The following is a 25,086-nucleotide window of genomic DNA, read 5'->3' as shown; positions in this document are numbered from 1 at the left end:
TATTATTCCATTGACAGAAGTCATATTTTTTAATTTAAAAATATACACAAAAAAGGAGGAAGTAAACAAAAAAGTGTCGATATTTTGCAAAGAGATGTGCAAGACAGTCTGTCAGATAATCGTGTTGTGAAATAAGTGAAAATAGAGTGTAAATAATAAAATTAAGAGAAATAAAAGCTGCTATTGAACATGGGCTGTGAAGTCAACAATCAGCCTGCAGGTACCCTCTTACTGAAATACTAGAATGATGTAGTCCTCATTTTTTTCCTTTCAGTCCCATGAGTTGAAATAGATAGATGCCTGGTTTCCTCACCAGTAAGAGGCAGAGGCAGAGTCCAGGCTCGGTTCTCGTTGACTCTAGAACATGTCTTTTAGAGTTTGAGCTACCCTGATTCCATGTCCTTAGCAGGTGCTGGAAGGGTGCTGGAGCTTCCCCCTCTGCCCCAGAACGGGCTACATCAATCCACTGGCATTGAAATACTAGAACTTCTACTTATATTAGTTTTCACTTTATAAAAATAAAAACATAAGCTTTACTAATGTTTTGAACGTTTATTTTTGTGAGAGAGAGCGCATGCACACGAGCGGGGGAGGGACAGGCAGTGAGGGAGACGGAGGATCCGCTCTGGGCTCTACATGACCTGAGCCACCCAGGTACCCCAAAACTTAACTGATTTTTAATTGTTAATGATTTGATTGGAAACAATTGATGTGGCAACATCATTTAATTAGTATATAAAGAGGAACAAGATTAATAGAAAGATTTTCAGAGGTGCCTGGGTGGCCCACATATAACTTTTTAATTATATGATGGTTGCTTATCTGCCATTAGACAACATAAAAGAGTTTTTCTCTGGGTATAATCAAATGGTAACAGAAATATGGGAAAGCTTTCTAAAGGACTGATTTAAGTCCTTCATTTTTCATTGGGGACTGAAGCCTCTCTGTTGTTGTTTTTTTTTTTTTTTTTTGAGGTATATTACCTTATTTATCATGTCTGCATAAGTACCTCCACTATGGAAAAAACAGTATTTTAGAATACTCAAAGTAAAAAGCATGGACCTGTTCTTTTATTTTTTTTTTTAATTTAGTTTTGATAGACAGAGAGAGGCAGCATGAATAGGGGAGGGCCAGAGAGAGAGGGAGACACAGAATATGAAGGAGGCTCCAGGCTCTGAGCTAGCTGTCAGCACAGAGTGGATGCGGGGCTCAAACCCACCAACTGTGAGATCATGACCTGAGCTGAAGCCTGACACTTAACCGACTGAGCCACCCAGGTGCCCCGGACCTGTTCTTAAAGGGATAGGTTTAACATCTTGCAAGAATAAAGACCAACATGTGTTCCTCCTACTTAAAAGCAGGAAAACAAAGAATTGTTCAAGATGACTTCATTACTGCCTTAACCAAGGATTCTTAAATCAATAAAGATAGGTAGATACAATGGTATCAGGCCAAAAAGTAAAACATAGCCATTTTGGTTCCCTGACCATATCAGACATGCAGTTTGGTGAGAAAGACAGTATGGCCTATTGAAAAGGAGAGTAGCCTACTGAACTTCTGGAATCTGAAAAAAAAAAAAGTTTGAATCTTAGCATAATATGTACTAGATCTATTACTTTATGGAAATCATTCACTCTCTTCTGGGTTTGGTTTTCTTATCTGCAAAATAGAATGTTCTATTGCACAGAATTTTAGATGCAAGTAACAGAAAACTCAGGTAATTGTGACTTAATAAAATTTTTAGTTACATCTCAGGATAAGCATTCTGGCAGTATATAGCTCCATGTTTGGCTCAGCAGTTCAATGTTATCAGAAGGCTTGGTATGTCCATGATTTTACTGCATTTTCTCCCATGGTACCAAGATGGCTATACCTCCACTTATCAAGTCTTCCATCCAGATCGCTAAATAAAATGGATATGTCAGAAATTGTTATTTTTACTGTGAAAGGCAACCTCATTCTCATTTCCATCCCCAGCAGACTTTCTTTTATTTCTCATTGGCCCGAACTTGGTCACATGCCCAGATCTAGACATGTCACTGGGAAAGGGAGAGGGATAACATTAGTGAAGACCCATCATTTGCAAAGTATGGTTCTTAGGATGATTCTGTCCAGCTTGTTAAAATACAAATTACTTGGCTCTTTCTCCAGACTATTTAATTCATTATGCTGGAGTTGGGCCTGATTGTTTTCATTTCCAGTATATTCCCTGCTGATGTTAATGCTGCTAGTCCAAGGAGTACTCTTTAAATACCTATTTAGATCAGGAGTGATTCAACCCCTGGGGCTCTGACAGGGGCCTGCTCTTTTCTGAGATTAAAGAATCGATACTCCTTGTATAAACAAATCAGAGTTCTAACAGGAAGGCTATGAAGATGCCTTAGTAGATAATTCTGTAGCAATAACTTAATAGAGTGAATTATTTACAAAAGTCTTAGAACACCTTAATGAGCAACTGGGGGGGAGTAGGAGTAACCTAGAAATGAGCATCTCAGGGCCCCACTGTCATTGCTTGTGCCAAAGAAACATAGCTGTTGTCAGAGATGCCACCAAGGTAGAGCATATGGGAAGATATATCCTGCGTCTCTCTTCCTCCCTCCCTCCTTCCCTTCCAAGTCACCAGCCTCCCACCAGCCACACCTAACTGAAATCCAGTTAGCAAAAGAGTCTGAGAAATACAACTCTGAGGAGTTACCAGAGGTAAAGAGGATACCAAATCAACAGAAAACAGATGAATGCTTGGCACAGAGGTTGGGAGGATGGCAGACACTGAGTCAGTCACAAATGCTTGCTCTATACAAGGTTGATAGTAGAATTTTTAAATATTTAGAGTACTTGACACCATACTAGTTACACCATGAGGTTCCAATAAATGGTGATGATGGGATGAAATGATTCCCAGAAACTCACCAGAACACATTATATGGCATTTAAGGATAGAAAATGTACTTTTCTACCTTCCTAGAGTTTTCAAAGAGGCTTCTTTTACACTTAGTTCAGATGAGGCACCTGGGTGGCTCAGTCATGATCTCATGGTTCATGAGTTTGAGCCCTCGTCATTGGGCTCTATGCTGACAACTTGGAGCTTGGACCTGCTTCAGATTCTGTGTGTCTCTCTCTGCCCCTCCCCAACTTGTGTTCTCTCTCTCTCTCTCTCTCTCTCTCTCTCTCTCTCTCTCTCTCAAAAATAAACTTTAAAAATTTATACTTAGTTCAGAAAATGACATTGAAGGCTTTATTTACCTTTTCGATAACAGTGGACACATACCAAGAACTCTGACCTGATACTAAGAGAAGAACAGAGATTTCAAGGTCCCGTTTTATCCTCAGAAGCATTCCAAAGAGAAGCTTGAAGATTATCCTAAGTAGCATGGTTTCACAGTATATCCATCTCACTGTATATTGCAATTGTAGCATAAATACTCAATTAAATACCGTTCTCAGTTCAAGATATATCAGATGGAGCTAATTTTACATCTTCCTCCAAAAACAGACTAGTAATCCTAGATGGCCACAGTAATTACTTCAGAACTCAGCCACTGACCAAATTGAGACCAATGAATGGCCAATCCTAGATTTTTGACAATGCTTGTTAAGAATCTCTTTCAATAGGTGTAGAATGATGTTAATCTAGAACAACTGAGGTCACTACATGGTGAGGCTCTGGCTTGAAATGAAACTAATGTGTTGGAAGAGCAGAATGGAAGCAAGAGGAGGCCTTCTAAATCCCAATGATATTATTTGATTATACCTAGATTGCATAGATCCAACGGTCATTGGACTTTTCCATTTTGCAAGACAATATGTCTATTTCAGGGGAAGGGGTGTTAAGCAAGGTTAAAATATAATTTGCAACTAACAGTCCAAGTCAAAAGGTGTTTCAGCACTACTTACTATCTAAATGCTTATTCCTCTGCCTCTTTCATGTGCCTGCTCCTTACACCCTGATCTGTTTTCCATTCTCCTATACTTGTATTTCAGTTACCCCACCAACCCTTATCTATGACTCTTCCTTTGACTGTGATCCGCCAAATCATACTTTTGTGTTTCCTCTAGTTCTCAGTATCAAATTTGCATTTTGCTTTTCTGCATCAAGTTATATTAAGAAATATCCCTTCTTGTATAATAGTCTTTGAATGGTTCTTATAATGTGAGTAACCAAACTGCATATATTCTAGCCCTGCCAGCAGGACCCGATATAGTGTAAAAATCTATTTGCCTTACTTTTACTAGTTTTTTTTTTTTTACAGTGGAAAGTAGGATCATTGATTTTTAAACTTCTCTTTCTTCTAATAAAAGCATTGCAGCCCTACATTTGTGTCTAGACATTGCTTTAGCTTATTCCCACTGATTTTAACATGTTGTTTTTTTAAATTCATTTCACAATATTTCATACATTCCTTATGATGTCCTTTTTAATCTGTGGGCTTTGGAAGTGGCATTATATGCCATTTGCAAATATCTTCTTCCATTCAATAGGTTGTCTTTTTGTTGTTTCCTTCACTGTGTAGAAGCTTTTTGATATAGTTTATTTTTGCCTTTGTTTCCCTTGCCTCGGGAGGCCTATCTAGAAAAATGTTGCTACAGCTAATGTTGGAAAAATTGCTGCTTGTGCTCGCCTTTACAATTTCTATAGCTTCAAGTCTCACAGTTAAGTCCTTACTCCATTTTGAGTTTATTTTTTTATATGGTGTAAGAAAATGGTCCAGTTCCATTTCTTTTGCATGTAGCTTTCCAGTTTGCCCAGTACCATTTGTTGAAGAGACTCTTTCTCATTGTAGTTTCTTGCCTTTTGTTGAAGATCAATTGACCGCATAATTGTAGGTTTATTTCTGGGCTCTGTATTCTGTTCCACTAATGTGTGTGTCTTTTTATGTGTTAATATCATACTGTTATGATTATTATAGATTCATAGTGTATCTTGAAACCTGGGATTGAGTTACTCCAGTTTTGTTTTGTTTTTTTAATTTAATTTTTTAATGTTTTTGAATATTCATTCATTTTTGAGAGAGAGACAGAGCATGAGCCAGGGAAGTGCAGAAAGAGAAGGAGACACAGAATTCTCAGCAGGTTCCAGTCTCTGAGCTGTCAGCACAGAGCTCAACATGGGGCTCAGACCCATGAATCGTGAGATCATGACCAGAGCTGAAGTCTGATGATTAACCAACTGAGCCACCCAGACACCCCATAGTTTTGTTCTTTCTTAATATTACTCTGGCTATTTGGGGGCCTTTTGTGGTTATATACAGATTTTAGGATTGTTCATGAAAAATGCTGTTGGTATTTTGATAGTATCTCATTGCATCTGTACATAGTTTATTTAAGGTAATATGGACATTTTAGCAATATTTGTTTTTCTAGTCCACAAGCATGGAATGTTTTTCCGTTTCTTTGTGTTGTCTTTGATTTCTTTCATGAATATTCTATAGTTTTCAGAGGACAGGTCTTTCACATCTTCGATTAAGTTTATTCCTCAGCATTTTATTACTTGGGGTGCAATTGTAAATGGGATCGTTTTCTTAATTTCTCTTTCTGCTGTTTTATTATTAGTGTATAGAGATGCCAAGGATTTCTGTACATTGCATTTATATCCTTCCATCTTACAAATTCACTTATCAGTGAATTTAGTAGTTTTTTGGTGGAGTCTTTCAGGTTTTCTGTATAGTTTCATGTCATCTGCAAATAGTGAGTTTTATTTCTTCCTTACAAGTGTAGATGTCTTTATTTCTTCTGGGTGTCTAATTGCTGTGTCTAGGACTTCCAGTACTATGTTGAGTAAAAGCAATGAGAGCAAATATCCTTTTCTTGTTCCTGATCTTTGGAGAAGCTCTAGTTTTTCCCCATTGAGTATGATGTTCACTGTGGGTTTTCCATTTATGGCCTTTATTATGTTGAAGCATGTTCCCTCTAAACCTACTTTGTTGAGGGTTTTTGTAATGAATGGGTGTTGTACTTTGTCAAATGTTTTTCCTGCATCAGCTAAAATGATTATATGGATTTTATCTTTTCTCTTTGATGTGATGTATCATGTTGATTGATTTGCAAATATTGAACCACTTTTGCATCTCAGGGATAAGTCCAACTTGATCATTGTGAACGATTTTTTTTTGAAGGTATTATTTGACTTGGTTTGCTAATGTTTTGTTGAAGATTATTTGTACCTATGTCCATCAAGGATATTGACCTGTAGTTTTTTTTTTTTTCTTTTTTTGCTTCTTGATGCAACCCTCTAAACTCTCCTCTTAGAATGTCTTTTGCTGCATCCCAAAGATTCGCATCCTTGTGTTTTCATTTTTGGTTTTCTCCATATAATTCTGATTTCTTCTTTTATTTCTTGGTTCCCACATTCATTGTTTAATAGCATGTTATTTAACCTCAGTGTATTTGTGTATTTTATAAGTATACTTCATTTTCCTGTTTTCGTGGTTTCTATTTTTCTTCTTCTTATGCATAATTTTTCTTTTCCACAGGAAGAATACCTCTTTAACATTTCTTGAAGGCCTGGTTTAGTGGTCATGAATTCCTTTAACTTTCGTCTTTCTGAGAGACCCTTTAACTCTTCTTATATTCTGAATGATAATCTTACTGGATATAATATTCTTGGTTGCAGGGTTTTTTTTTCCTTTCTTTCAGCACTTTAAATATATCATGCTACTCCCTTCTGGCCTGCAAAGTTTCTGCTGAAAAATCAGCTCATAGTCTTATGGGGCTCCCTTTGTATGTAACTGTTCTCTTTGCTCTTTCTCCTTTTAAGTTCTCTCTTTATCACTACTTTTTGCCCTTTTAATTATTATGTGTCTTAGTGTGGCCCTCTTTGTGTTGATTTTGTTAAGGATTCTCTGTGCCTCCTGGATCTGGGTTTGTTTCCTCCCTAGATTCAGGAAGTTTTCATCTGTTATTTCTTAAAATAAATTTTCTGTCCCCTGTTCTCTCTCTTCTCCCTCTGGGATCCCTATAATGAAAATGGTATTATACTTGATGATGTTGCTGAGTTACCCTAGTATATTTTTATTTATTTATTATTATTTTTTCTTTCTTCTGTTCAGTTTGATTATTTTCTATAAGCCTATCATCCAGGTCACTGATTCATTCTTCTGCTTTCTCTAGTCTATTTATCTAGCATATTTTTACTTTCAATTACTGAATTCTCCATCTCTAAGTGATTTCCGTTTTATATTTTCTCTCTTTTTGTTGAGGGTCTCACAGAGATCTTCCACTCTTTTCTCAAATCCTCTTTATGACCATTGCTTTTATATAAGGCATATCACTTACCTCTGTTTTATTTAGGTCCCTTGCTGTGGTTTTGTCCTGTTCTTTCATTTGGGTCATATTCCTCTGTCTTCTCTTTTTGTCTAACTCTGTGTCTATATCCATGCCTTAGAAAAGTGAGATATATGTCTTGAAAGTTATAGACTCATGAAGAAGAGGTCTTGCAGTCCCCTGCAGTGTAGTATCTGTTCACAAGAATCTGGCACTTCAGAGGTGTCTCCTAGAGTGCTACATGGACCCTACTGTTGTGGCTGAAATGGTTTTGCCTTCAGTCTAGTCATTTACAGTGTCTCTCTTTGCCTGTCATAAGCAATGTTTTGTCCCTGTGTTGTTAGTGGGCCAGTCTGAGGCTTCCCTGGACTTGGGTTGATTCAGAACAGGCGTTTGCCAGAGATGAAGTAGCACTGAACTGCAGGGCATTTTCCCGTGTCGTCCTCATAGAAGCTTTCTTTGGTGGGCTCATCATTTTACTGGAGCTGCAGTTGGACTGGTGTATGTGATTATTTTCTACCCTCCATGGGGCAGGAGTCACTTTGGAGTTGTGCTGGCTTGTCAGGGCTGCTTGCACACTGTCAGGCTTGTGACATCACTTTAGATGCATTCCAGCCAACGGTGCATAGAAGGGAGCAAGTCCCCAGGAGAATGTGGGGGCAGGGCATGCTGTGTTAGCTAGGTTTGCCCAGGTTCACTGTGGGGAGGGGAGCCACTTTTGAAAACTCCTACCCCAGGGCTGGTGAGAGCAGGATGCATTGTCCACTGTGGGAGGGGACCTGCAGCTGACCTGGAAAATTTCTACCAAGAGCAGCCTGACTGGAGGTTGCCTATCCACAGGAGAGTGTTGTGGCAGGGCACACTATTAGCAAGCTAGGTGAAGAGTGTTGGACTGCCCTGGTTCCCACAGGTGTCCATGTCTCTAGGCTGTGGTGTGAGGAAGGGACATGGCACCTGTCTGCACATTTTTTATGGAGAAGTCTCCCACAGATCCCAGACCCTCTAGCACAGGCTCTGTAATTGGTCAATAAATTAAGGTGTTTCTCAAATTGCCTCTCCTATGCTGTATCTTAGTGGGACTTTTTGTTGTGCTGATTCTTTAAGGGCAGGAGCTCCTTTTCCTCTTACTCTCCCTTCTATAGCCAAGACACCTGAGCCCTGCTGATTGTAAGAACTCATGAAGTGCAGCCCCTCTGATTTTCAAACATTTCAAAAATGTTATTGAGATTCATTTTCCCCATGCCCAAGGTCCCCATGCCTGCGGTGTGGGGGTGTCTTCCTTTCCCCTCTCCACACCCTCCACGTCTTTCCCTCCCTTGGACATTCCTCTGCCCTTTCTACCCTCTCTGATGTGGCTTCTACTCTACTTTTAGCTCTGGAGAGTCTGTTCTACCAGTCTTGAGGTTGCTTTCTGGGTTAATACATTGAGATGGGTGCTATCTGTTTGTATCTGGGATGAGGTGAGTTCAGGATTCTCCTACTCTTCTATCTTCCCTTGAAGCCTATATACATTTAAGGTAAATGTCAATATGGTTGGAATTGAATTTACCATTTTGCAGTTTCTTTTCTATTTGTCTCATTTGCTTTTTTATTGTTCTATTTTATTTATGCTTTTTGTGGGGAGGGGTTAATCAAGTGATTTTATTTTATTAGGTCTTTAAAATTATTTTTAGCGGCTCTTCTTGGAATCTTCTAAGCATCCGAATTTACCCAGCTACTTTGCGTTACTTATATACTAGATCAATATAGTTCCACTTTTCACAGACTGCTTAAAATTAATGTTGTAATACTTCAGTATAGTTTTATTTACCACGTACCTGTTCCTTTTGTAATTGTTACATCTGCATACATTGTGAATTCTACAGTAGTGTCATAATCTTTTATTTAAAGCCATTTGTATTTAAACAAGAGAATTAAAAAGGAAAATCCCTGATTTTTTTTATATTTTCACATCAATTTATCATTAGTAATGTGCTTCATTCTTCCACTAGATCTGAGACACTTATCTGGTTCCTTTCTCCTTCAGCCTTAAAAACTTCCTTCAGTGTTTCCTATAGTGCCAGTCAGCTTGCTGTGATTCACTGTTTTAGTTTATCTGAAAATATCTTCATGTTAACCTTTTTTAAAGGAGTTGTTTTTACTGCATGTAGAATTTTGGATGTATAACCATTTATACTTAATGTGATTATTGATATGGTTCAAGTCTGTTATCTTGCTATTTGATTTCTGTTCCATTTGTTCATTGTTCCCTTTTGTTACATTTCTAATGTATTTTTTACAATGAATAATTGTTAGAATTCCTCTTTGTCTCCATTGTTTCATTACTACTTATAAATCTTCGTTATTTTACTGGTGGCTTTTGTGTTTATAGTATACATCTTTAATTTACTATAATCTACCTTTAAGTGATCTTATACTACTGCATCTATAATATAAGAAACTTACAGTGTATACTTCCATTTTTTTCTTGTTTGACTTAACGATCGTGTTGTTATACATTTTATCCATGTTTTAAACCCAAGAATATTATTGTTTTTCATAAGCAGCCAAAATTGCTTTAAAGAGGCTTGAATAGGGGTGCTTGGGTGGCTCAATAGGTTAAGTGTCCGACTTCGGCTCAGGTCATGATCTCGCAGTTCATGAGATCAAGCCCCTCATTGGGCTCTGTGCTGACAACTCAGAGCCTGGAACTTGCTTCAGGTTCTGTTTCTCCATCTCTCTCTGCCCCTCCCCTACTCGTACTCTGTCTCTCTGTCTCTCAAAAATAAATAAATGTTAAAGAAAAAAGTTTAAAAAATAAAGAGACTTAAATAATAAAATAATTTTAAATTAAAAATTTTAAATAATTTAAAAAAAAATAATGAGAAAATGATTTTTCCACTGTTGTTACTTTATATACATCTATATTTTTATGTTATCATTTTCCTTCTGCTGAAGAATTCCCTTTAACATTTCATGTAGTGCAAAAAGGCAAGTGATGATTTCTCTCAGCTTTTATAGATTTGAAAGGTTTATTTTACCTCATGTGTTAAATTTATTTTTGCCAGGTATAGGCATCTAAGTTGACAGGTTTTTTTTTTCTTTCTTTCTTTTATTGTCTTAAAGCTATTACTTCACTGTCTTTTCCATGGTGTTATTTTACCAAAGAAATCTGCTGACATTCTTATCATTGTTCCTCTGCATGTAACATGCCTTTTTTTCTGAATGCTTTTAAGATTTTGTTTTAACTTTATCACTGTTCGGGGGAAGTTTTATATGGCATGTCTTTACGTTTTTTCTTCATGTCTCTTGCACTTGGGGCTCATTAAACTTCTTGAGTCTGTTTGCTCACTTTTCAAGACATTTGGAGTATTTTGGGCCAACATTTCCTCACGTTTTTCCCTATGTTCCTGCTCCTTATTCAAGGATTCCAATTATAAATGGAGTAAGCCACTTAACTTTCACTCATAGTTCACTGATTCCCTTTTAATTTTTTTTTCTTTATTCCTTTGCATTCATTCTGGGTAGTTTCTATTTCTCTGTTTGAAGTTCTCTAATTTTTTCTTCTATAACATCTCACCTGCCAGGAGCCCCATCCAGATTATCTCTCACCCCATACATTGTAGCTTTTATCTCTGATAGCTTGATTTAGAGTTATATATGTATGTTTATATGTGTGTGTGTGTGTATGCGTATATATTACTCTATTTATAAAATAGAGCATGTGTGTGCATACACGCACACATTTCACATCTCTGGTTAGCTTTTTAAACATATGAATATAGTTATAATAACTGCTGTAATGTTTTATCTTTTAATCCTAACATTGGTGTTAGTTTTGTGTTAATGTTAAATGATTTATTTTCCTCTTCATTTTTAGTTAAATTTTCCTGTTTCCATTCATGCTAATAATCTTTGATAGGGTGCCAGCCAATGTTGATTTGACCCTGTTGGCTACTGGATATTTTTGTATTCTTACAAATATTCTCAAGCTGTTTTTTATTGGGTACAGTTAAGACACATACACAATTAGATCCTCTTGGATTTTGCTTTTAAGATTTTTTTGTTGAAGCCAGAGCAGTTATTTAATATAGGGCTAATTACTCTGCACTACTGAGGCAAGATTTTTTAGTGTGCTGTATCCAGTATTATCCAGTGAATTAGAATTTCCAGACCAGGGATACCTTATGGCTCATTTGGTTAAGTGTCTGACTTGATTTTGGCTCAGGTCATGATCTCTTCGTTCGTGAGTTCAACCCCCCTTTGGGCTTTGTGCTGACAGTATAGAGCCTGCTTGGATTCTCTCTTACTCTCTCTTTGCCAGTCCCCTGTTCATGCATATGCAGACTTTCTCTCTCTCTCTCTCTCTCTCTCTCTCTCTCTCTCTCTCTCTCTCTCAATAAATAAATAAATAAATAAATAAATAAATAAACTAACTAACTAACTAACTAACAAAAAAAATCCAGTCCAGCTTACGGAAGCATGCACTCTGACCTCCCTGTGTCAGCACCGGGTACTATTTCTCTAATCCCTTCTGCTAGTCTTTTTCCAGCTTCGGGTACTTGAATCACTCATATTTTCTGATCAGTACTCTACTGGATAGTTAGATACCATGTAGAACTTCATCCATTAAAAGTAAAAATCTGTTCAGTTTTTAGCTCTGTATGTTTTTACATGAGTCCTTGAGAAGATTTTTATTTTATTTTAAATTCTACCTACTAAATCCAACATCTGGGTAAGATAGGGTTTGGTTTCTATTATCTGCTTTTTCTCTTTGGCATGGATCACATTTATCTATTTCTTTCTGTGTATAATACATTTTTTTATTGTGCATTGGGTATTATGTTCTTTGTATAGTTTTCCTCTGAGGAGTTTATTTTCATTATAGAAGGTATTGAATTGGTTAGTCTCAGGCTCCAAATTCTGCCCACTGTTTGGAATCATTGGCTGAAATCTCCATTGAAATATTTCACAGGGAAATCCATTGCTAACAATGAGTTAGATAAGCTGTGGGCCTAAAATGGTGCTTAGCCATGGGTAATGATAAAAGAGAAATGTTTTGTGAGACTACCATGAGGAGTTGACAGTCTGCAACCCAGAAGAGGGTTCTCCCTGCAACCTAACCATGCCAGCATTCCTGAGCTCAGTACTTCCAGCCCCCAACTGTGAGAATTAATTTCTGTTGTTGATAATCCAAAAGAGAGAGAGAGAGAGGGAAAGAGAGAGAAGCTACTTCTTCCTTTAAAATATGCAGAGACTATATGCTATAATGGTTAATAGTATGTATTTTTTTTCCATAATATTTTATTGTCAAATTGTTTTCCATACAACACCCAGTGCTCTTCCCCTCAAGTGCCCTCCACCATCACCACCACCATGTATTTTTGTGTCAAATAGACATTGGTTTAAATTCCCACTCTCCTACTTTCCAGACGTTTTACTATGAACATATTATTTAAACATCTAAGCCTCCATTTTCTATAAAATTAAGGTTGTTCAAGTTATGAGAGCTATTCAGAGGATCAAACACAGTAGTGAACATAAAGCATTTGTCAGAGTGCCTGAGACCAAAATTAACAGGTAGAAGTTTAAAAATTCTATTTGGTAGGGAGAGAAACTATAGCAAGAAGCAGAATATTCTAAAAATGATAGATGTAAGAGTGAAATAGGAAGGTAGAATTTTCAAACACTATAGGAATTCAGAGAAAAGAAAGTGGGCTCGTTAATGTTTGTGCTTGGATTTTAACTAAATAAAACAATCACATACATGGTGGGAAATGTGAGATGAAATTGCATATAGAATATGGAGATACTCAGACAACCAGGCAAAGGCTAGTAACTATAAGAAATAAAAGCAAATTGGTAGGTAAAGTGAGGTCAGATTATTTGTTTTGAATGTTTAGTGAGAGATTAAAGTAATGATCATTTGTAGGTACTGGAGATACAAAATAGAATAAAATCACAGAATCATAGAAATTTCAGGCTGAGGCTGAGAATGACTATGATCTTGTTCAGTGGTTTTTTTTAAATGGTTAAAGTTCACATCAGTGAATTTTTAATAGATCTTCACTACAGAAATGTATAGCTGCTCAGTGGTCACTCATGGTGGAACTATCTGGAGATTCAACTGATCTGCTTAAGAGAACCTCCGTGGAGGGGCACCTGGGAGGCTCAGTCGGTTGAGCATCCAACTTCAGCTCCAGTCAGGATCTCAGGGTTTATGAGTTCCAGCCCCGCATCAGGCTCTGTACTGACAGCTCAAAGCATGGAGCCTGCTTCTGATTCTATGTCTCCCTTTCTCTCACTCTGCCCTGCTCTCATTCTGTCTGTCTCTGTCTCTCAAAAATGAATAAACATTAAAAACTTAAAAAATAAAATAAAGAGAACTTCCATGGAAACCTAGTGCTCTCTACAGTGCTAGTTAAAGAACACTCACCTATTTAATCTTTGCTTATTATAAAAATAGAATAATTGATGTATTGAATTGGAAAGTGACTTCCTAAGCTCAAGTAGCTATCAAATGCCAGAATAGCCAGTGTTATTTTAACTAAGTGTTGCTGAGTCATTAGTTTGGGGAACATTAACAATATTTGTATGGATTGGAGAGGTCAGTGACTGAAAAACCTGTTAGGAGACCTTGCATTCATTCAGGTCTGAGAAAACAAGAAACCAGAGCATGGTGTTGGCAACAGATCTCCAGAGTGAATGCAAAGCAGATTTTTCAACCACGTTAAGGGAAGAATTTCCTTCGTTCCCTTCTTCTGTCTCTCCCTGATCCAGCAAGTATTCGTTTTGTGTCCACTGAGTTTCAGGTCCAATTTTCTTATATTATCATATTACCCTCATGGGGTTTATATTCTTGTTAGGGGAAGGAGACAGAAACAAATAAGATACAAGTGTAAAATACAAAGTAGTTAGGTAACAGTAAATGCTAAGGAGAAAAAATACTAAGAGGATAGGGAATATTTGAGCTGGAGTGGGTAAGCATGGTTGTCATTTAAAGACAGTGGCCAGGAAAGGGCTTGCTGAGAAGATGGATATTTGTATGAAGACTCAGAGGTTGAGAGATTAAGCAGAGGAGCTATTCTAGAGAGCTTCTAGGTTAAGCAGAAGGAACAGCATATATGAAGAGCATATGCAAAGGCAAGAGCAGACCTGGTATGCCTGAGGAATAGCTAGGAAGTCAGCGTAGCTGCTGTGGCTAAGCAAAGGAAACCATGTTTGATAAATTTACAGAGATAAGAGCAGGCAGATCATGTAACACTGTAAGCCTTTAAAAGAACTTTGACCTTTTATTCTTTGTGAGGAATGGGATCTAGGAAGGTGTGCTGGGGAGGAAAATGAGTTTGAAACGTAGAAAGATACCCGTCATGAAATGCTTTGGGTAGGAGGAAGAGAGACCTCTGAGGTTAGCTAATCTGTAGGCAGTAGTAAATGTGTGCATGAACTTGTGTTAGAGGCCAATTTAGAGATGTGGACCAGCACGCCTCCAGACTAGAGAGAAGAGTTGGGTGCAGTTTGGCTGTTTATGGAGGAATCTGGGAATGACTTTTTAGCCATGAAAGAAAGACTTCAGAGACAAAATTGAAAGAGTTCAACCAGAAAGAGGCTGATTCTTCTGTACCAAGTCAGTAAAGAAGGATATTTAAAGAAGGCAGAGAACCATATCACCATTGCCATTGGCACCATGATTAATAGCCACCACCTTTAAGTTTAATGGGCTAAAACTAGTTGGTAATCAGAACTTACCAAGAAGAAATGGTAAGAATGATGTCACCATATAATTAGTGTAGCAGCTAATTGACTTCCAGGGTTTATTCGTGTCTTATTGGGGCTTTCTTTTTGATACACACAAATCACATATTTTTTTTTAATTTGGCTAAGGAAGAAAGTGAGGTTGCTTAAACCTTATAGCAACCATTCAGTTGGGTAGTAGCAAAAGAAGGCATAAGCCCAGAGCCTAGATCTCCCATCGTCTGGGGTATTAAACCCAGAAGAGCATTCAAGTGTGCTGTAACACCATCATTCTTCATCTAAGAATGGAGGCTTGGAGACTTGAACTGTCTTTGGCATGGACACATAGCTCCTCTGTGACCAAATGAGGATTAAAAATGAGAGAATGTTAATTATTGCAAGCCTAATGAATTCCTGGCTAGCTCTGTAGAGTAGCTTTACATTGATCTTATTCAATCCTTAAAGCAACATTGTGAAATAAGTAAAACCATCTTCATTTAAGAACCAAAGAAACTGAAGCTGAAAAAAGATACCTCAGTCCCACAAGTAGGAATTAACAGAGCCAAGATTCAAACTCCAGTTTATCTGACTACAACTGTGTCTCATTCTAAAACAAAACTTCTCTCCCACCTCTTTAGCTGTCTACATGATCTGTGATTGATGCTAAGGGCTGGTTTTTTTTTTCTTGTTTACTTGTTTTTATTTTTAGAGCTTGTGTCTGCACGACTTTTGATCTCTGCAGTCTTTCTACTTAATATGGAAAGAGGTTTATGAAAATAGTTAGGAAATGCTGGCTGTAGCAATAAAGCAGCCTCAAACTGTGTGGTGCCTTATATAAGACAAACGTATTTCTGCTCATAGAAACAGTCCATGACAGTTTCAGGTCTGTGGAAGGGCCCCACTACATAACCATGCAGGGAGCCAGGCTGACAAAGGCTTTACCATTTTTAAGATGTGGTTTCCCTGTATTGTAGCCTCCCACAAGCAGGCAGAAATGGCATGGAGGTTCATGAGTCATTTTTATGGGCCATATTGAAATTACATTACATCTAGCATTAGAGCTAGATCTCAAACACATGGTCTCACTCAACTGCAAAGGGGGTGTGCCCAGGACACATCAAAGGGAGTCCAAGTAGAAGAGGAGAAAGAGCTAGCCTGTTCCTTTCACATAGTCTCTCTGTTCATTTACTTATCTTTTTCTATTCCCTTAAACATTCTAATGCATGCTATATGTTCAGTGCAATCCTGGAAGTCAGCAAGTATTGAGAATAATAAGGTTCATATTTACTATATTTTTGGCACTTAATGTTACTGATTCTCCATAAATTCATGTGACTTTTTGGGGGGAGAGAACACATATTTTTTATGGGGTGTGTGTGATAGATTCATAGCTTCTATTCCTGAGTGTTTTACAATGTCACAATTACCTCAAAATCCAAATGAATCAAAATTGAAATGAATATTTTTAGATCCAGAATTGACCTCTGTACCCTAACCAGTTTCTTGATTACTAGTTAGAATTGTTTTGTTTTGTTTTGTTTTGTTTTCTGGTTTTTAGCAGTATATGGAGTTCAAAGTTACTAAGACTCTTTTTTGTTCATTAATCTTATAAAATTTGACTCTATTTTCCCAATATCTACAGATGTAAACACAAAGATTTGGAAAAATCTATACAATATATTAGTGCATTGGTGAGCAGAAGCGTGAAGTCATGCTTGCCTTCAAAGTCCATTTTCTGTTAACCATCATTATCTTTTTAAAAAATTTTTATTATTTTTTTATATTCCAGTTTTTTCTGATAGATGGTAAGTGCATAGAGCACAGGGACACTTTCCATTCCTATCACAGGGTGTGACACAGCACTTCATATATGTGTGCTCAATGTACGTGTGTTGAGTCAGTGAAAGTATCAATTTTTCTCATGACTCCACCTTACTCTACATATCCTTAGAAAAGATAAAAATCCAACTGCCGCTTGAACCTCTGCTTCACTATGAACTTTAACCAATGAATATGATATACAATAGTATCTTGAAAATAAGCTTTGAGATAAACTTTATTGATTTTGTAATTTTTCAAATAGCATATCTGAGACAGGAGAGATCATATGAAGGAAGAGACTCATCCAACTCAAGAGTCTAGAATTTTATAAGAATCCATGGCTTTTGATGGCAAATTTATTGTACTTTCCAAATAGGATTCAGTGTGTTCCTTAGGACATATCCTATGAAAAAACCTTTGGTGGGGGGCAGGGGGTGCCTGGGCGGCTCAGTTGGTTAAGGTCTGACTCTTGATTTTTGGCTCAGGTCATGATCTCTGGGTTAGAGCTGAGTGTGGAGCCTGCTTAAGATTCTCTCACTCCCTCTCCCTCTCCCTCTCCTTCCCCCTCCCCCTCCTCGCCTCCTCCCCTCTAAAACAAACAATGAAACAAACAAAACACTTTGCTGGTCACTTGGATTTCACTGTGATAAAAATCTCATGGTACGGGTTGTTCATTGAAGGAAGTACGAGCTTTGTGTCTTTTTTTTGCCTGTTATGCTGCCTTAAAAATCTCTGAAGATTAGACATAGAAACAAAGTGTTAAATGGAAACTACATGGTACATTTTAGAGGTAAATAAGATACAAAGATTAAACTAGCCCCATTACGTGTGTGTATTGACATTGTATCTTTGTGCTTTGCAAACAGCAGGAAATCTTGTGGTACCTTGAATCTCTGTTACAGCATTCCTTCATTGTTCCTTTGATTCAGTCCATTTCATTTATTTTTGCATTCATTCCTTTTCACAGACTCTTATTGAATACCTTCATATTGCTTGATATTCACTTACTATAAATGTAAATCGAAGATGATGTCGCTGTTCTTGAGAAAATTTGCATTTGAGTGAAGGATATAAAAGGGGAATTACTGGGATGAAGCAAGACATGTGCTTAAATCAGTGTGTACATATATACAGAGCCGCTAGGGGAGGGAGGACCTGGGTATCTGGAGGAGTTTGAGAAGGTGATACTTGTTGGGGTTTAAAGGATGTGTATACCTCCTCCCCTTGATCATGAGCCCTTGGATTTCAGAAATCGTATCTTTATTTTTGCATCTACCATAACACAAATATCCTCTTTAGCAAATCATACTTTCAGCTCAATTAAACAAATGCTATATCTTTCTGTAAATCTTTCCTTCTTCACTTGTCAACAGATCATATGGTAGTGACAAATACAGGTTTTGGCTAGTTCTGAACCTGGTTTCAACATTTGCTGTGTGACCCAGGTGTAACGTGAGCTTTTAACATAGCAGACATGTGGCACTAAGGATACAGAAATGAATATTGTAGATTCCACTCTTAAGAATCTCCCAGAACTTTTTGTTTCCTCTGCAACATTTTAGATCTGTGCTGGATTAAAATGAGATTTAAACAAAATTCTAGGACTTGGTATAGGAAGGAAAATATGTATTTGTTTCCTTTGGAAAAGGTAACACACTATGTGATTCAGCCAGGCTCCCCATACACGTAGGGCAGGGAGAGGCTGAAGGAGGCAGGCCACTGCAAATTAGTAGGTGGCAGGTTTCAAATACAAAGGAATTTAACATACAAGTTTTGTCATGAGCAGCTAGCCGCAAGACGAGTAGATCTCCACATCCATCTGCCAGAATCTTAAATACCTATATAGAGTCCTTCACTGGGCTCAGTCATGTATGCTGTCCAGATGGTCTCAACAACACATTGCTTTCTCAAGGCTGTGTCCTTGAAAACAACGCTCTCTCTGGGAACAGTGGGCAGAATGTATATCCCAAGGACAGGGGAGGGAGTGAGGAACATCTGATTGCCTGGTCCAGGTCTCTCATCACCCAGCAGTTATGTCCTCTCAGTGACTTTCCCCAACACAGGCTTACTGTAATTCATCAGAATTCATTGTGAAAGAGTGGGATTCCATAGTGAACTCACAGAAACCCTATTCCCAGAGCATCTGTCTTGTTTGTTTGCCTGTGGCAGGTGCTGACTGGGAGAAACCAATCTCTGAGGACAAAGGCAGCACAACTCATTTATAATTTTTAAGGTCCCCAAAGTGTCACTGAAAAGCCTCTAAGTATTTTCTGTGTTTGGATTTACAGGGGTTTCTTTTAATACTACTGTGACTATGCAGAAGAAATCGCCAGTCTTATGAACATAATGAAAATGTGAGCACCTCTCAAGTGTAGTCTGATTGTGTATCAAATGAAAATGTTAGCTTCCATTGTTGACCTTACAGAACAGAAATGTGCAGCTTTGTTACAGGATGCCAGTATGTGAGGAGCCCTGGATATTCCCAGTGAGCCGCCAGAATCTGCTCTGGGCAGTGTGGCTCCCAGGCAAGGGGCATCTCTACTACTTTACGCATTTTCATTGCAAGCCAGGGATTCCTTGATGTCTCTGGGGACAGCTGGTTGTCTTCACTCTCTTGTTAGAGTCCCTTGTGCCACACAGATAACTTCTGTCCTGCTGAATCATAGAAGCCTTTAATAGTCTCAGATATTAGTTTGTTCTGGGAATAAAAATATCTGAGAATTGACAAAAATATTTGCATGTGATTCACCACTCTTGCTCCACCTAGAAATTGAACACTGAACTGAGGGCTAGAGAAATTATTTGAAAAACGTTCAGATAATTTATCCTCCAAACTGGTATGCTTTTGAGAAGGAAATGGGCAGCGTGTAAACTAGGCCTGTCCCAGGTCGGTCAGGACGTGTGATTATTTTGGTTATCTGAGAAGGTTTTGCGTGTGTATTCCTTCATTTCTTGAAATGATGACTGTGCCTGGATGGTAGTTACCATAATACTGTCAGTCATCTAGATGCTGACAGGATGTGTGGGGGTTATGACTGCCTTTCCAGGAGCTTTGGAAGTCAGGGTCTTAGGTAGGTTTTGTTACTGCTCCATTGCAGAGTTGTCTTTCAGCCTCAACATGGAGATCTCTGAAAATCAGTCTTCAAATTACCCTTGTTTCTTTCAGTGACTGCATTTAAAAATGCTGAACTGACTCCATAAGCTGGGGCTAGCCCTTTCTTTCTAGGAGGCATACCCTCAAGTTACCTCTTTTTTTCAATTTTTGAAATTCTAAGTGATCCAAGTTGTGTCCTTCAAAACACACATCTGTAACATTTCAGAAATTACAACATAGCTGTTTAAAATTCATTTTCTAGGGACTTATAATACCTGCACAGACAGCCTGAGAGCCATGACTGAGGGTACCACAGAAGCATGGGGTCCTTTGGGCTGATTATATTTAGAAAGCTAAGGGATGCAACTGGAGTCTGGGGAGATAACTAAAAGGACCCTAAACTCACGTTGCTTCACAAATAGAACTATTGCTCATGTCAGCATAAATAACCCCCAAAGACCACCTAAGACTGGCAGAACAAACTCAGAAACCAAAGGTAGAGAACAGGCCACACAGAAGAAGGAAGGAAGGGTGGTGATGTGGTTTGGGAGCAAAATGGACCTTAGCCATTGGTGGTCCAGTGAGAGCCTGAGTTGTGGAGAAGGGTGAGAAATAGGCAGTCACACTGGGGAAGAGGACTCCCCATAACATGAGTTCTTACAGCCAGTGAGACTTAAATCCTAGAATTTTAAAAATTAGCAGGCTCCTCTTTGGAATAGCTCACAGGGCTTTAGGAAGCTGAGGCCTCGCCCTTAAAGAGATGGCACACTACAGCCAGTGGAGACAAAACATACAAGTAACAGTTTGAAAAAGGCCTGGGGCACATGGGCAGGAGAGTGATTTACTCATCTCAGAGACGGTCCCAGAGAGGCAGGGAACACAGGGAGACTCCTCCAGGAACAAAGGAGCTGGCCCAAGCAATTTCTACCTCTTTCCCTTGGAATAAACATAAGGCCACCTGCTGGAAACAGGGTGGTGCCAATACTCACTAGCTAACATGCCTACACCAAGCCCCAACCCCACACTTAGGCTGACCAAATGTTTCTACTAAATCTTGCCTCATTCTCAGCACTGCAGCACCCAGAAGATTAGCCCAAATTTTGCCAGCACCCCATCTCCTGAATAGCACTTTTTATAGGGACTCAATCTTGGTGGTGGTGGCAACAGGTTGCATTTTGCAAGCAAACCAGCACACATCTTTTTAAAAGATGCCCCACCATGGCATCTGGGAACCAAACACTACCCACAACAGGCAAAAAGAGCCTCTGCAGACAATTGGACTGAAGGGAAGAGGCCAGGGCTATAGCGGGGTACACCCAACACATATAGGGGACATTCCCTGAAGGGGCAGATCCTGGGGGAACAGGGCACACTGCAGTGCAAGACACTGTAGGACCTCTTCTTCATAAGGCCCTTACCTTCAAGACGAAAGACACTGCTGACTGTACTATCACACAGAAAGAGATACAGAGAGTTAGACAAAATGAGACAGAGGAACATATCCCAAAGAAAATAATAACACCAAACCACAGCAAGAGACCTAAGTAAAACAAAGATAAGTAATATGCCTGATAGAATTTAAAGTAATGATCATAAAGATACTCACTGGACTTGAGAACTCAAGAGTAGAGGACATCACTCCAAATGGAGGACATTTAACAAAGAGATAAGAAAGAACCAATCAGGGATAACACAATAAATGAAATTTAAAAGTACAGTTGATGGAATAAATAGCTAGAGAAAGCTATAATAAATTAATGACCTGGAAGACAGAGTAATTGAAAGTAATCAAGCTGAGCAAATGAGAGGGGGGAAAATTATGCAAATTGAGACTAGCCTTAGGGAACTCAGTGACTCGACCAAGCAAAATAACATTTGCATTATAGGGAGCCTAGAAGAAGAAAAAGGGGGAGAAAATTTACTTGAAGCAATAATAGCTGAAACTTTCCTGAATCTGGTGGAGGAAACAAAGACTATAACCAGAAATAAAGAAGGATACTATATAATAAAATAATAATGGAGATCACAAGATAAACTATTATAAATATTTAAACACCCAACATGGGAGCACCCAAACATATAAAGCAGTTAATAACAAGCATAAAAGAAGTAATCAACAGTAACACAATAATTGGACAGATTATCCAAACAGAAAACCAACAAGAAAACATAGCTTTGAATGACACGCTGGGCCAGACAGATTTAACAGAACATTCCATTCTAAAACAACAGAATTCACATTCTTTTCAAGTCCACTTTAAACATTCTTCAGAATAGATTATGTATTAGGACACAAAACAAGATTCAACAAATTCATACCATGCATCTTTTCTGACCTCAACACTATGAAACTAGAAATCAACCAGAAAAAGTCTGGAGAGAGCACAAGTACATTGAGGTTAAATAACATGCTACTAAACAATGAATGGGTCAACCAGAAAATAAAAGAAATTAAAAAATACATGGAAACAAATGAAGATGAACATACAGTGATCCAGAGTATTTGAGATGCAGCAAAAGCAGTTCTGAGACAGAAGATTATAGCAACACAAGCTGACCTCAAGAACAAGAAAAATCACAAATTAAAAGCCCTAACTTTATACCTAAAGGATCTAGGAAAAGAAATAAAAACCTAAAGCCAGCATAAGGAAGTAAATAGTTAAAAATTAAAGCAGAAATAGATGATATATGAAGTAAAAAAACAATAGAACAACAAAACCAGAAACTGATTCTTTGAAAATATCAAAAAAATTAATAAACCTTCAGCCATACTCATTTCCCCAAAACAGAGAACTCAAACAAACAAAATCACAAGGAAAGAAGAGAAATAACAATTAAACCCACAGATACACACACACATATATATATACAATTGTAAGAGAATATTATGAAAAATTATATGCCAACAAATTGGACAACCTAGAAGAAATGGATAAATTCCTAGAAACATAAAACCTACCAAAACTGAAGCAGGAAGAAACAGAATAACTCCCAATAAACAAGAGTTCAGGACCAGATGGCTGAATAGGCAAACCTTACCAAACATTTAAGGAAGACTTTATACCTATTCTTCTCAAATGATTCCAATTAGTAGAAGAGGAAAGAAAGTTACCAAATTCATTTTATGAGGCCAGTATCACCCTAAAATGATAACCAGAGAAAGTTACCACAAAAAAAGAGAACTATAGGCCACTATCACTGATAACAGAGATGTAAAAAAAATTTTTTTCTTAACAAAATACTAGCAAATTGAATCAATCATTACATTAAAAAAATTCTTTCACTATGATCAGATGGGATTTTTTCCTGAGATGCAATAGTTGTTCAACATTTGCAAACCAATCAATGTAATACATCACATCAATAAGACTATAAAAGCCATATGATCATATCAATAGGTCAGAAAAAGCATTTGGCAAATTACAACAACCATTCATTATTAAAAAAAAAAAAAAAACTTAACAAAGTAGGTTTACAGGAAACATACCTCAACATAATAAAAGACTTATATAAAAAACCCACAGTGAACATCATACCCAATGAAAAACCAACAGCCTTTCTTTCAAGAGTCAGGAACAAAATAATGTCCACTCTCACCACTTTTATTCAATATAGTAATGGAAGTCCTAGTCACAGCAATAAGACAACAAAAAGAAATAAGACCTTCACATTGATAAGAGAAAAGTAAAATTTTCACTATTTGCAGATGACATGATCTTATATAGAGAAGACCCAAAAGACTCCACTACAAACTGATAAATGAATTCAGTAAGGTCACAAGATATAAAATCACTGTACAAAAATCTGTTGCCTTCCAATATGCTAATAATGAAACAGCAGAAAGTGAAATGAATAAAACAATACCATTTTACAGTTGCACCAAAAATAATAAAATGTCTAGTAGTAAACTTGTCCAAAGATGTGAAAAACCTGTACTCTGAAAACTATAAAACACTGATGAAAGAAAGTGAAGAAGACAAACAAATGGAAAGGTATTCTATGCTCACAGGTTGGAAGAACAGATATTGTTAAAATGTCTGTCTATATTACCCAAAGCAATCTCTATCAAAATGCCAATTGCATTTTTGACAGAATCAGAACAAGCAATCCTATAATTTGCATATAACTGCAAAAGACTCCAAAAGGCCAAAGTAATCTCACAAAAAGAATAACAAAACTGGAGGTATCACAGTTCCAGACTTAAAGTTATATGACAAAGCTGAAGTAGTCAAAACAGTATGGCACTGGCATAAAATAGACACAAAGATCAATGGAACAGAAAAGAAAGTCCAAAAATAAACACACAATTATGTGGTCAATTAATTTTTGACAAAGCAGGAAAGAATATACAATGGGAAACAGTCTCTTCAAATGTTGCTGGGAAAACTGGACAGCTACATGGAAAAGAATGGACTTGGACCACTTTCTTGTACCATACACAAAAATAAACTCAAAATGGATTAAGGGCCAAAATGTGAGGCTGTAAGCAAGACAAATCCTAAAGTGAGAATAGGCAGTAATATCTCTGACATTGACCATCGCAACCTTTTCTAAATATGTCTCCTGAGGCAAGGGAATTAAAAGCAAAAGAAACTATTTTGACTACTTCAAAATAAAAGTTTCTGCACAGTAAAGGAAACAATCACCAACACTAAAAGGCAACCTATGAAATGGGAGATGATATTTTCGAATAACATATCCAATAAAGGGTTAGTATCCAAAATATACAAAGAATCAATACAGGGGTGCCTGGGTAGCTCAGTTGGTTGAGGGTCTGGCTCTTGGTTTCAGCTCAGGTCATGATCTCACAGTTCATGAGTTCAAGCCCCACATCAGGCTCCATGCTGGCCCTAGCCTCTCTCTGCCCCTCCCCTGCTCATTCTCTCTCTCTCTCTCTCTCTCTCTCTCTCTCTCTCTTCCTCTCATATAAATAATAAAAAAATTGTTAAATAATACAATTCAACACCCAAAAAAATAAATAATCCAATATAAAAATTGGGCAGAAGACATGAACAGACATATCTCCAAAGAAGACATACAGATGACAAGCCGAAGGCAAACTCTTGAAGAGATCATGAGTGATCAACATCACTCATCATGAGGGAAATGCAAATCAAAACTACAATGAGATATTACCTCGCACCTGTCAGAATGGCCACAATCAACAACACAAGAAACAACTGGTGTTGGTGAAGATG

At 37.7% G+C, this 25,086-nt stretch overlaps 1 protein-coding gene and 1 long non-coding RNA gene across 4 annotated transcripts in view; one reads left to right on the top strand and one right to left on the bottom strand.

Moving 5' to 3' along the window:
• The window catches only part of NELL1 (neural EGFL like 1), an 890,650-nt gene that overhangs the window by 802,337 nt on the left and 63,227 nt on the right, over positions 1-25,086 (top strand). The window lies entirely within an intron of this gene.
• LOC115271607 lies at positions 1,722-7,728 on the bottom strand. Its single transcript, XR_003900026.1, has 2 exons — positions 7,273-7,728; positions 1,722-1,903 (listed from the first exon to the last, which is right to left on the bottom strand). It is a non-coding gene; the product is annotated as an uncharacterized LOC115271607 (long non-coding RNA).

This window comes from Suricata suricatta, chromosome 11 (genome assembly GCF_006229205.1).
Source record: "Suricata suricatta isolate VVHF042 chromosome 11, meerkat_22Aug2017_6uvM2_HiC, whole genome shotgun sequence".
In the NCBI taxonomy this organism is placed as follows: domain Eukaryota; kingdom Metazoa; phylum Chordata; class Mammalia; order Carnivora; family Herpestidae; genus Suricata; species Suricata suricatta.
This window is presented reverse-complemented; position numbering and strand designations above follow the sequence as displayed.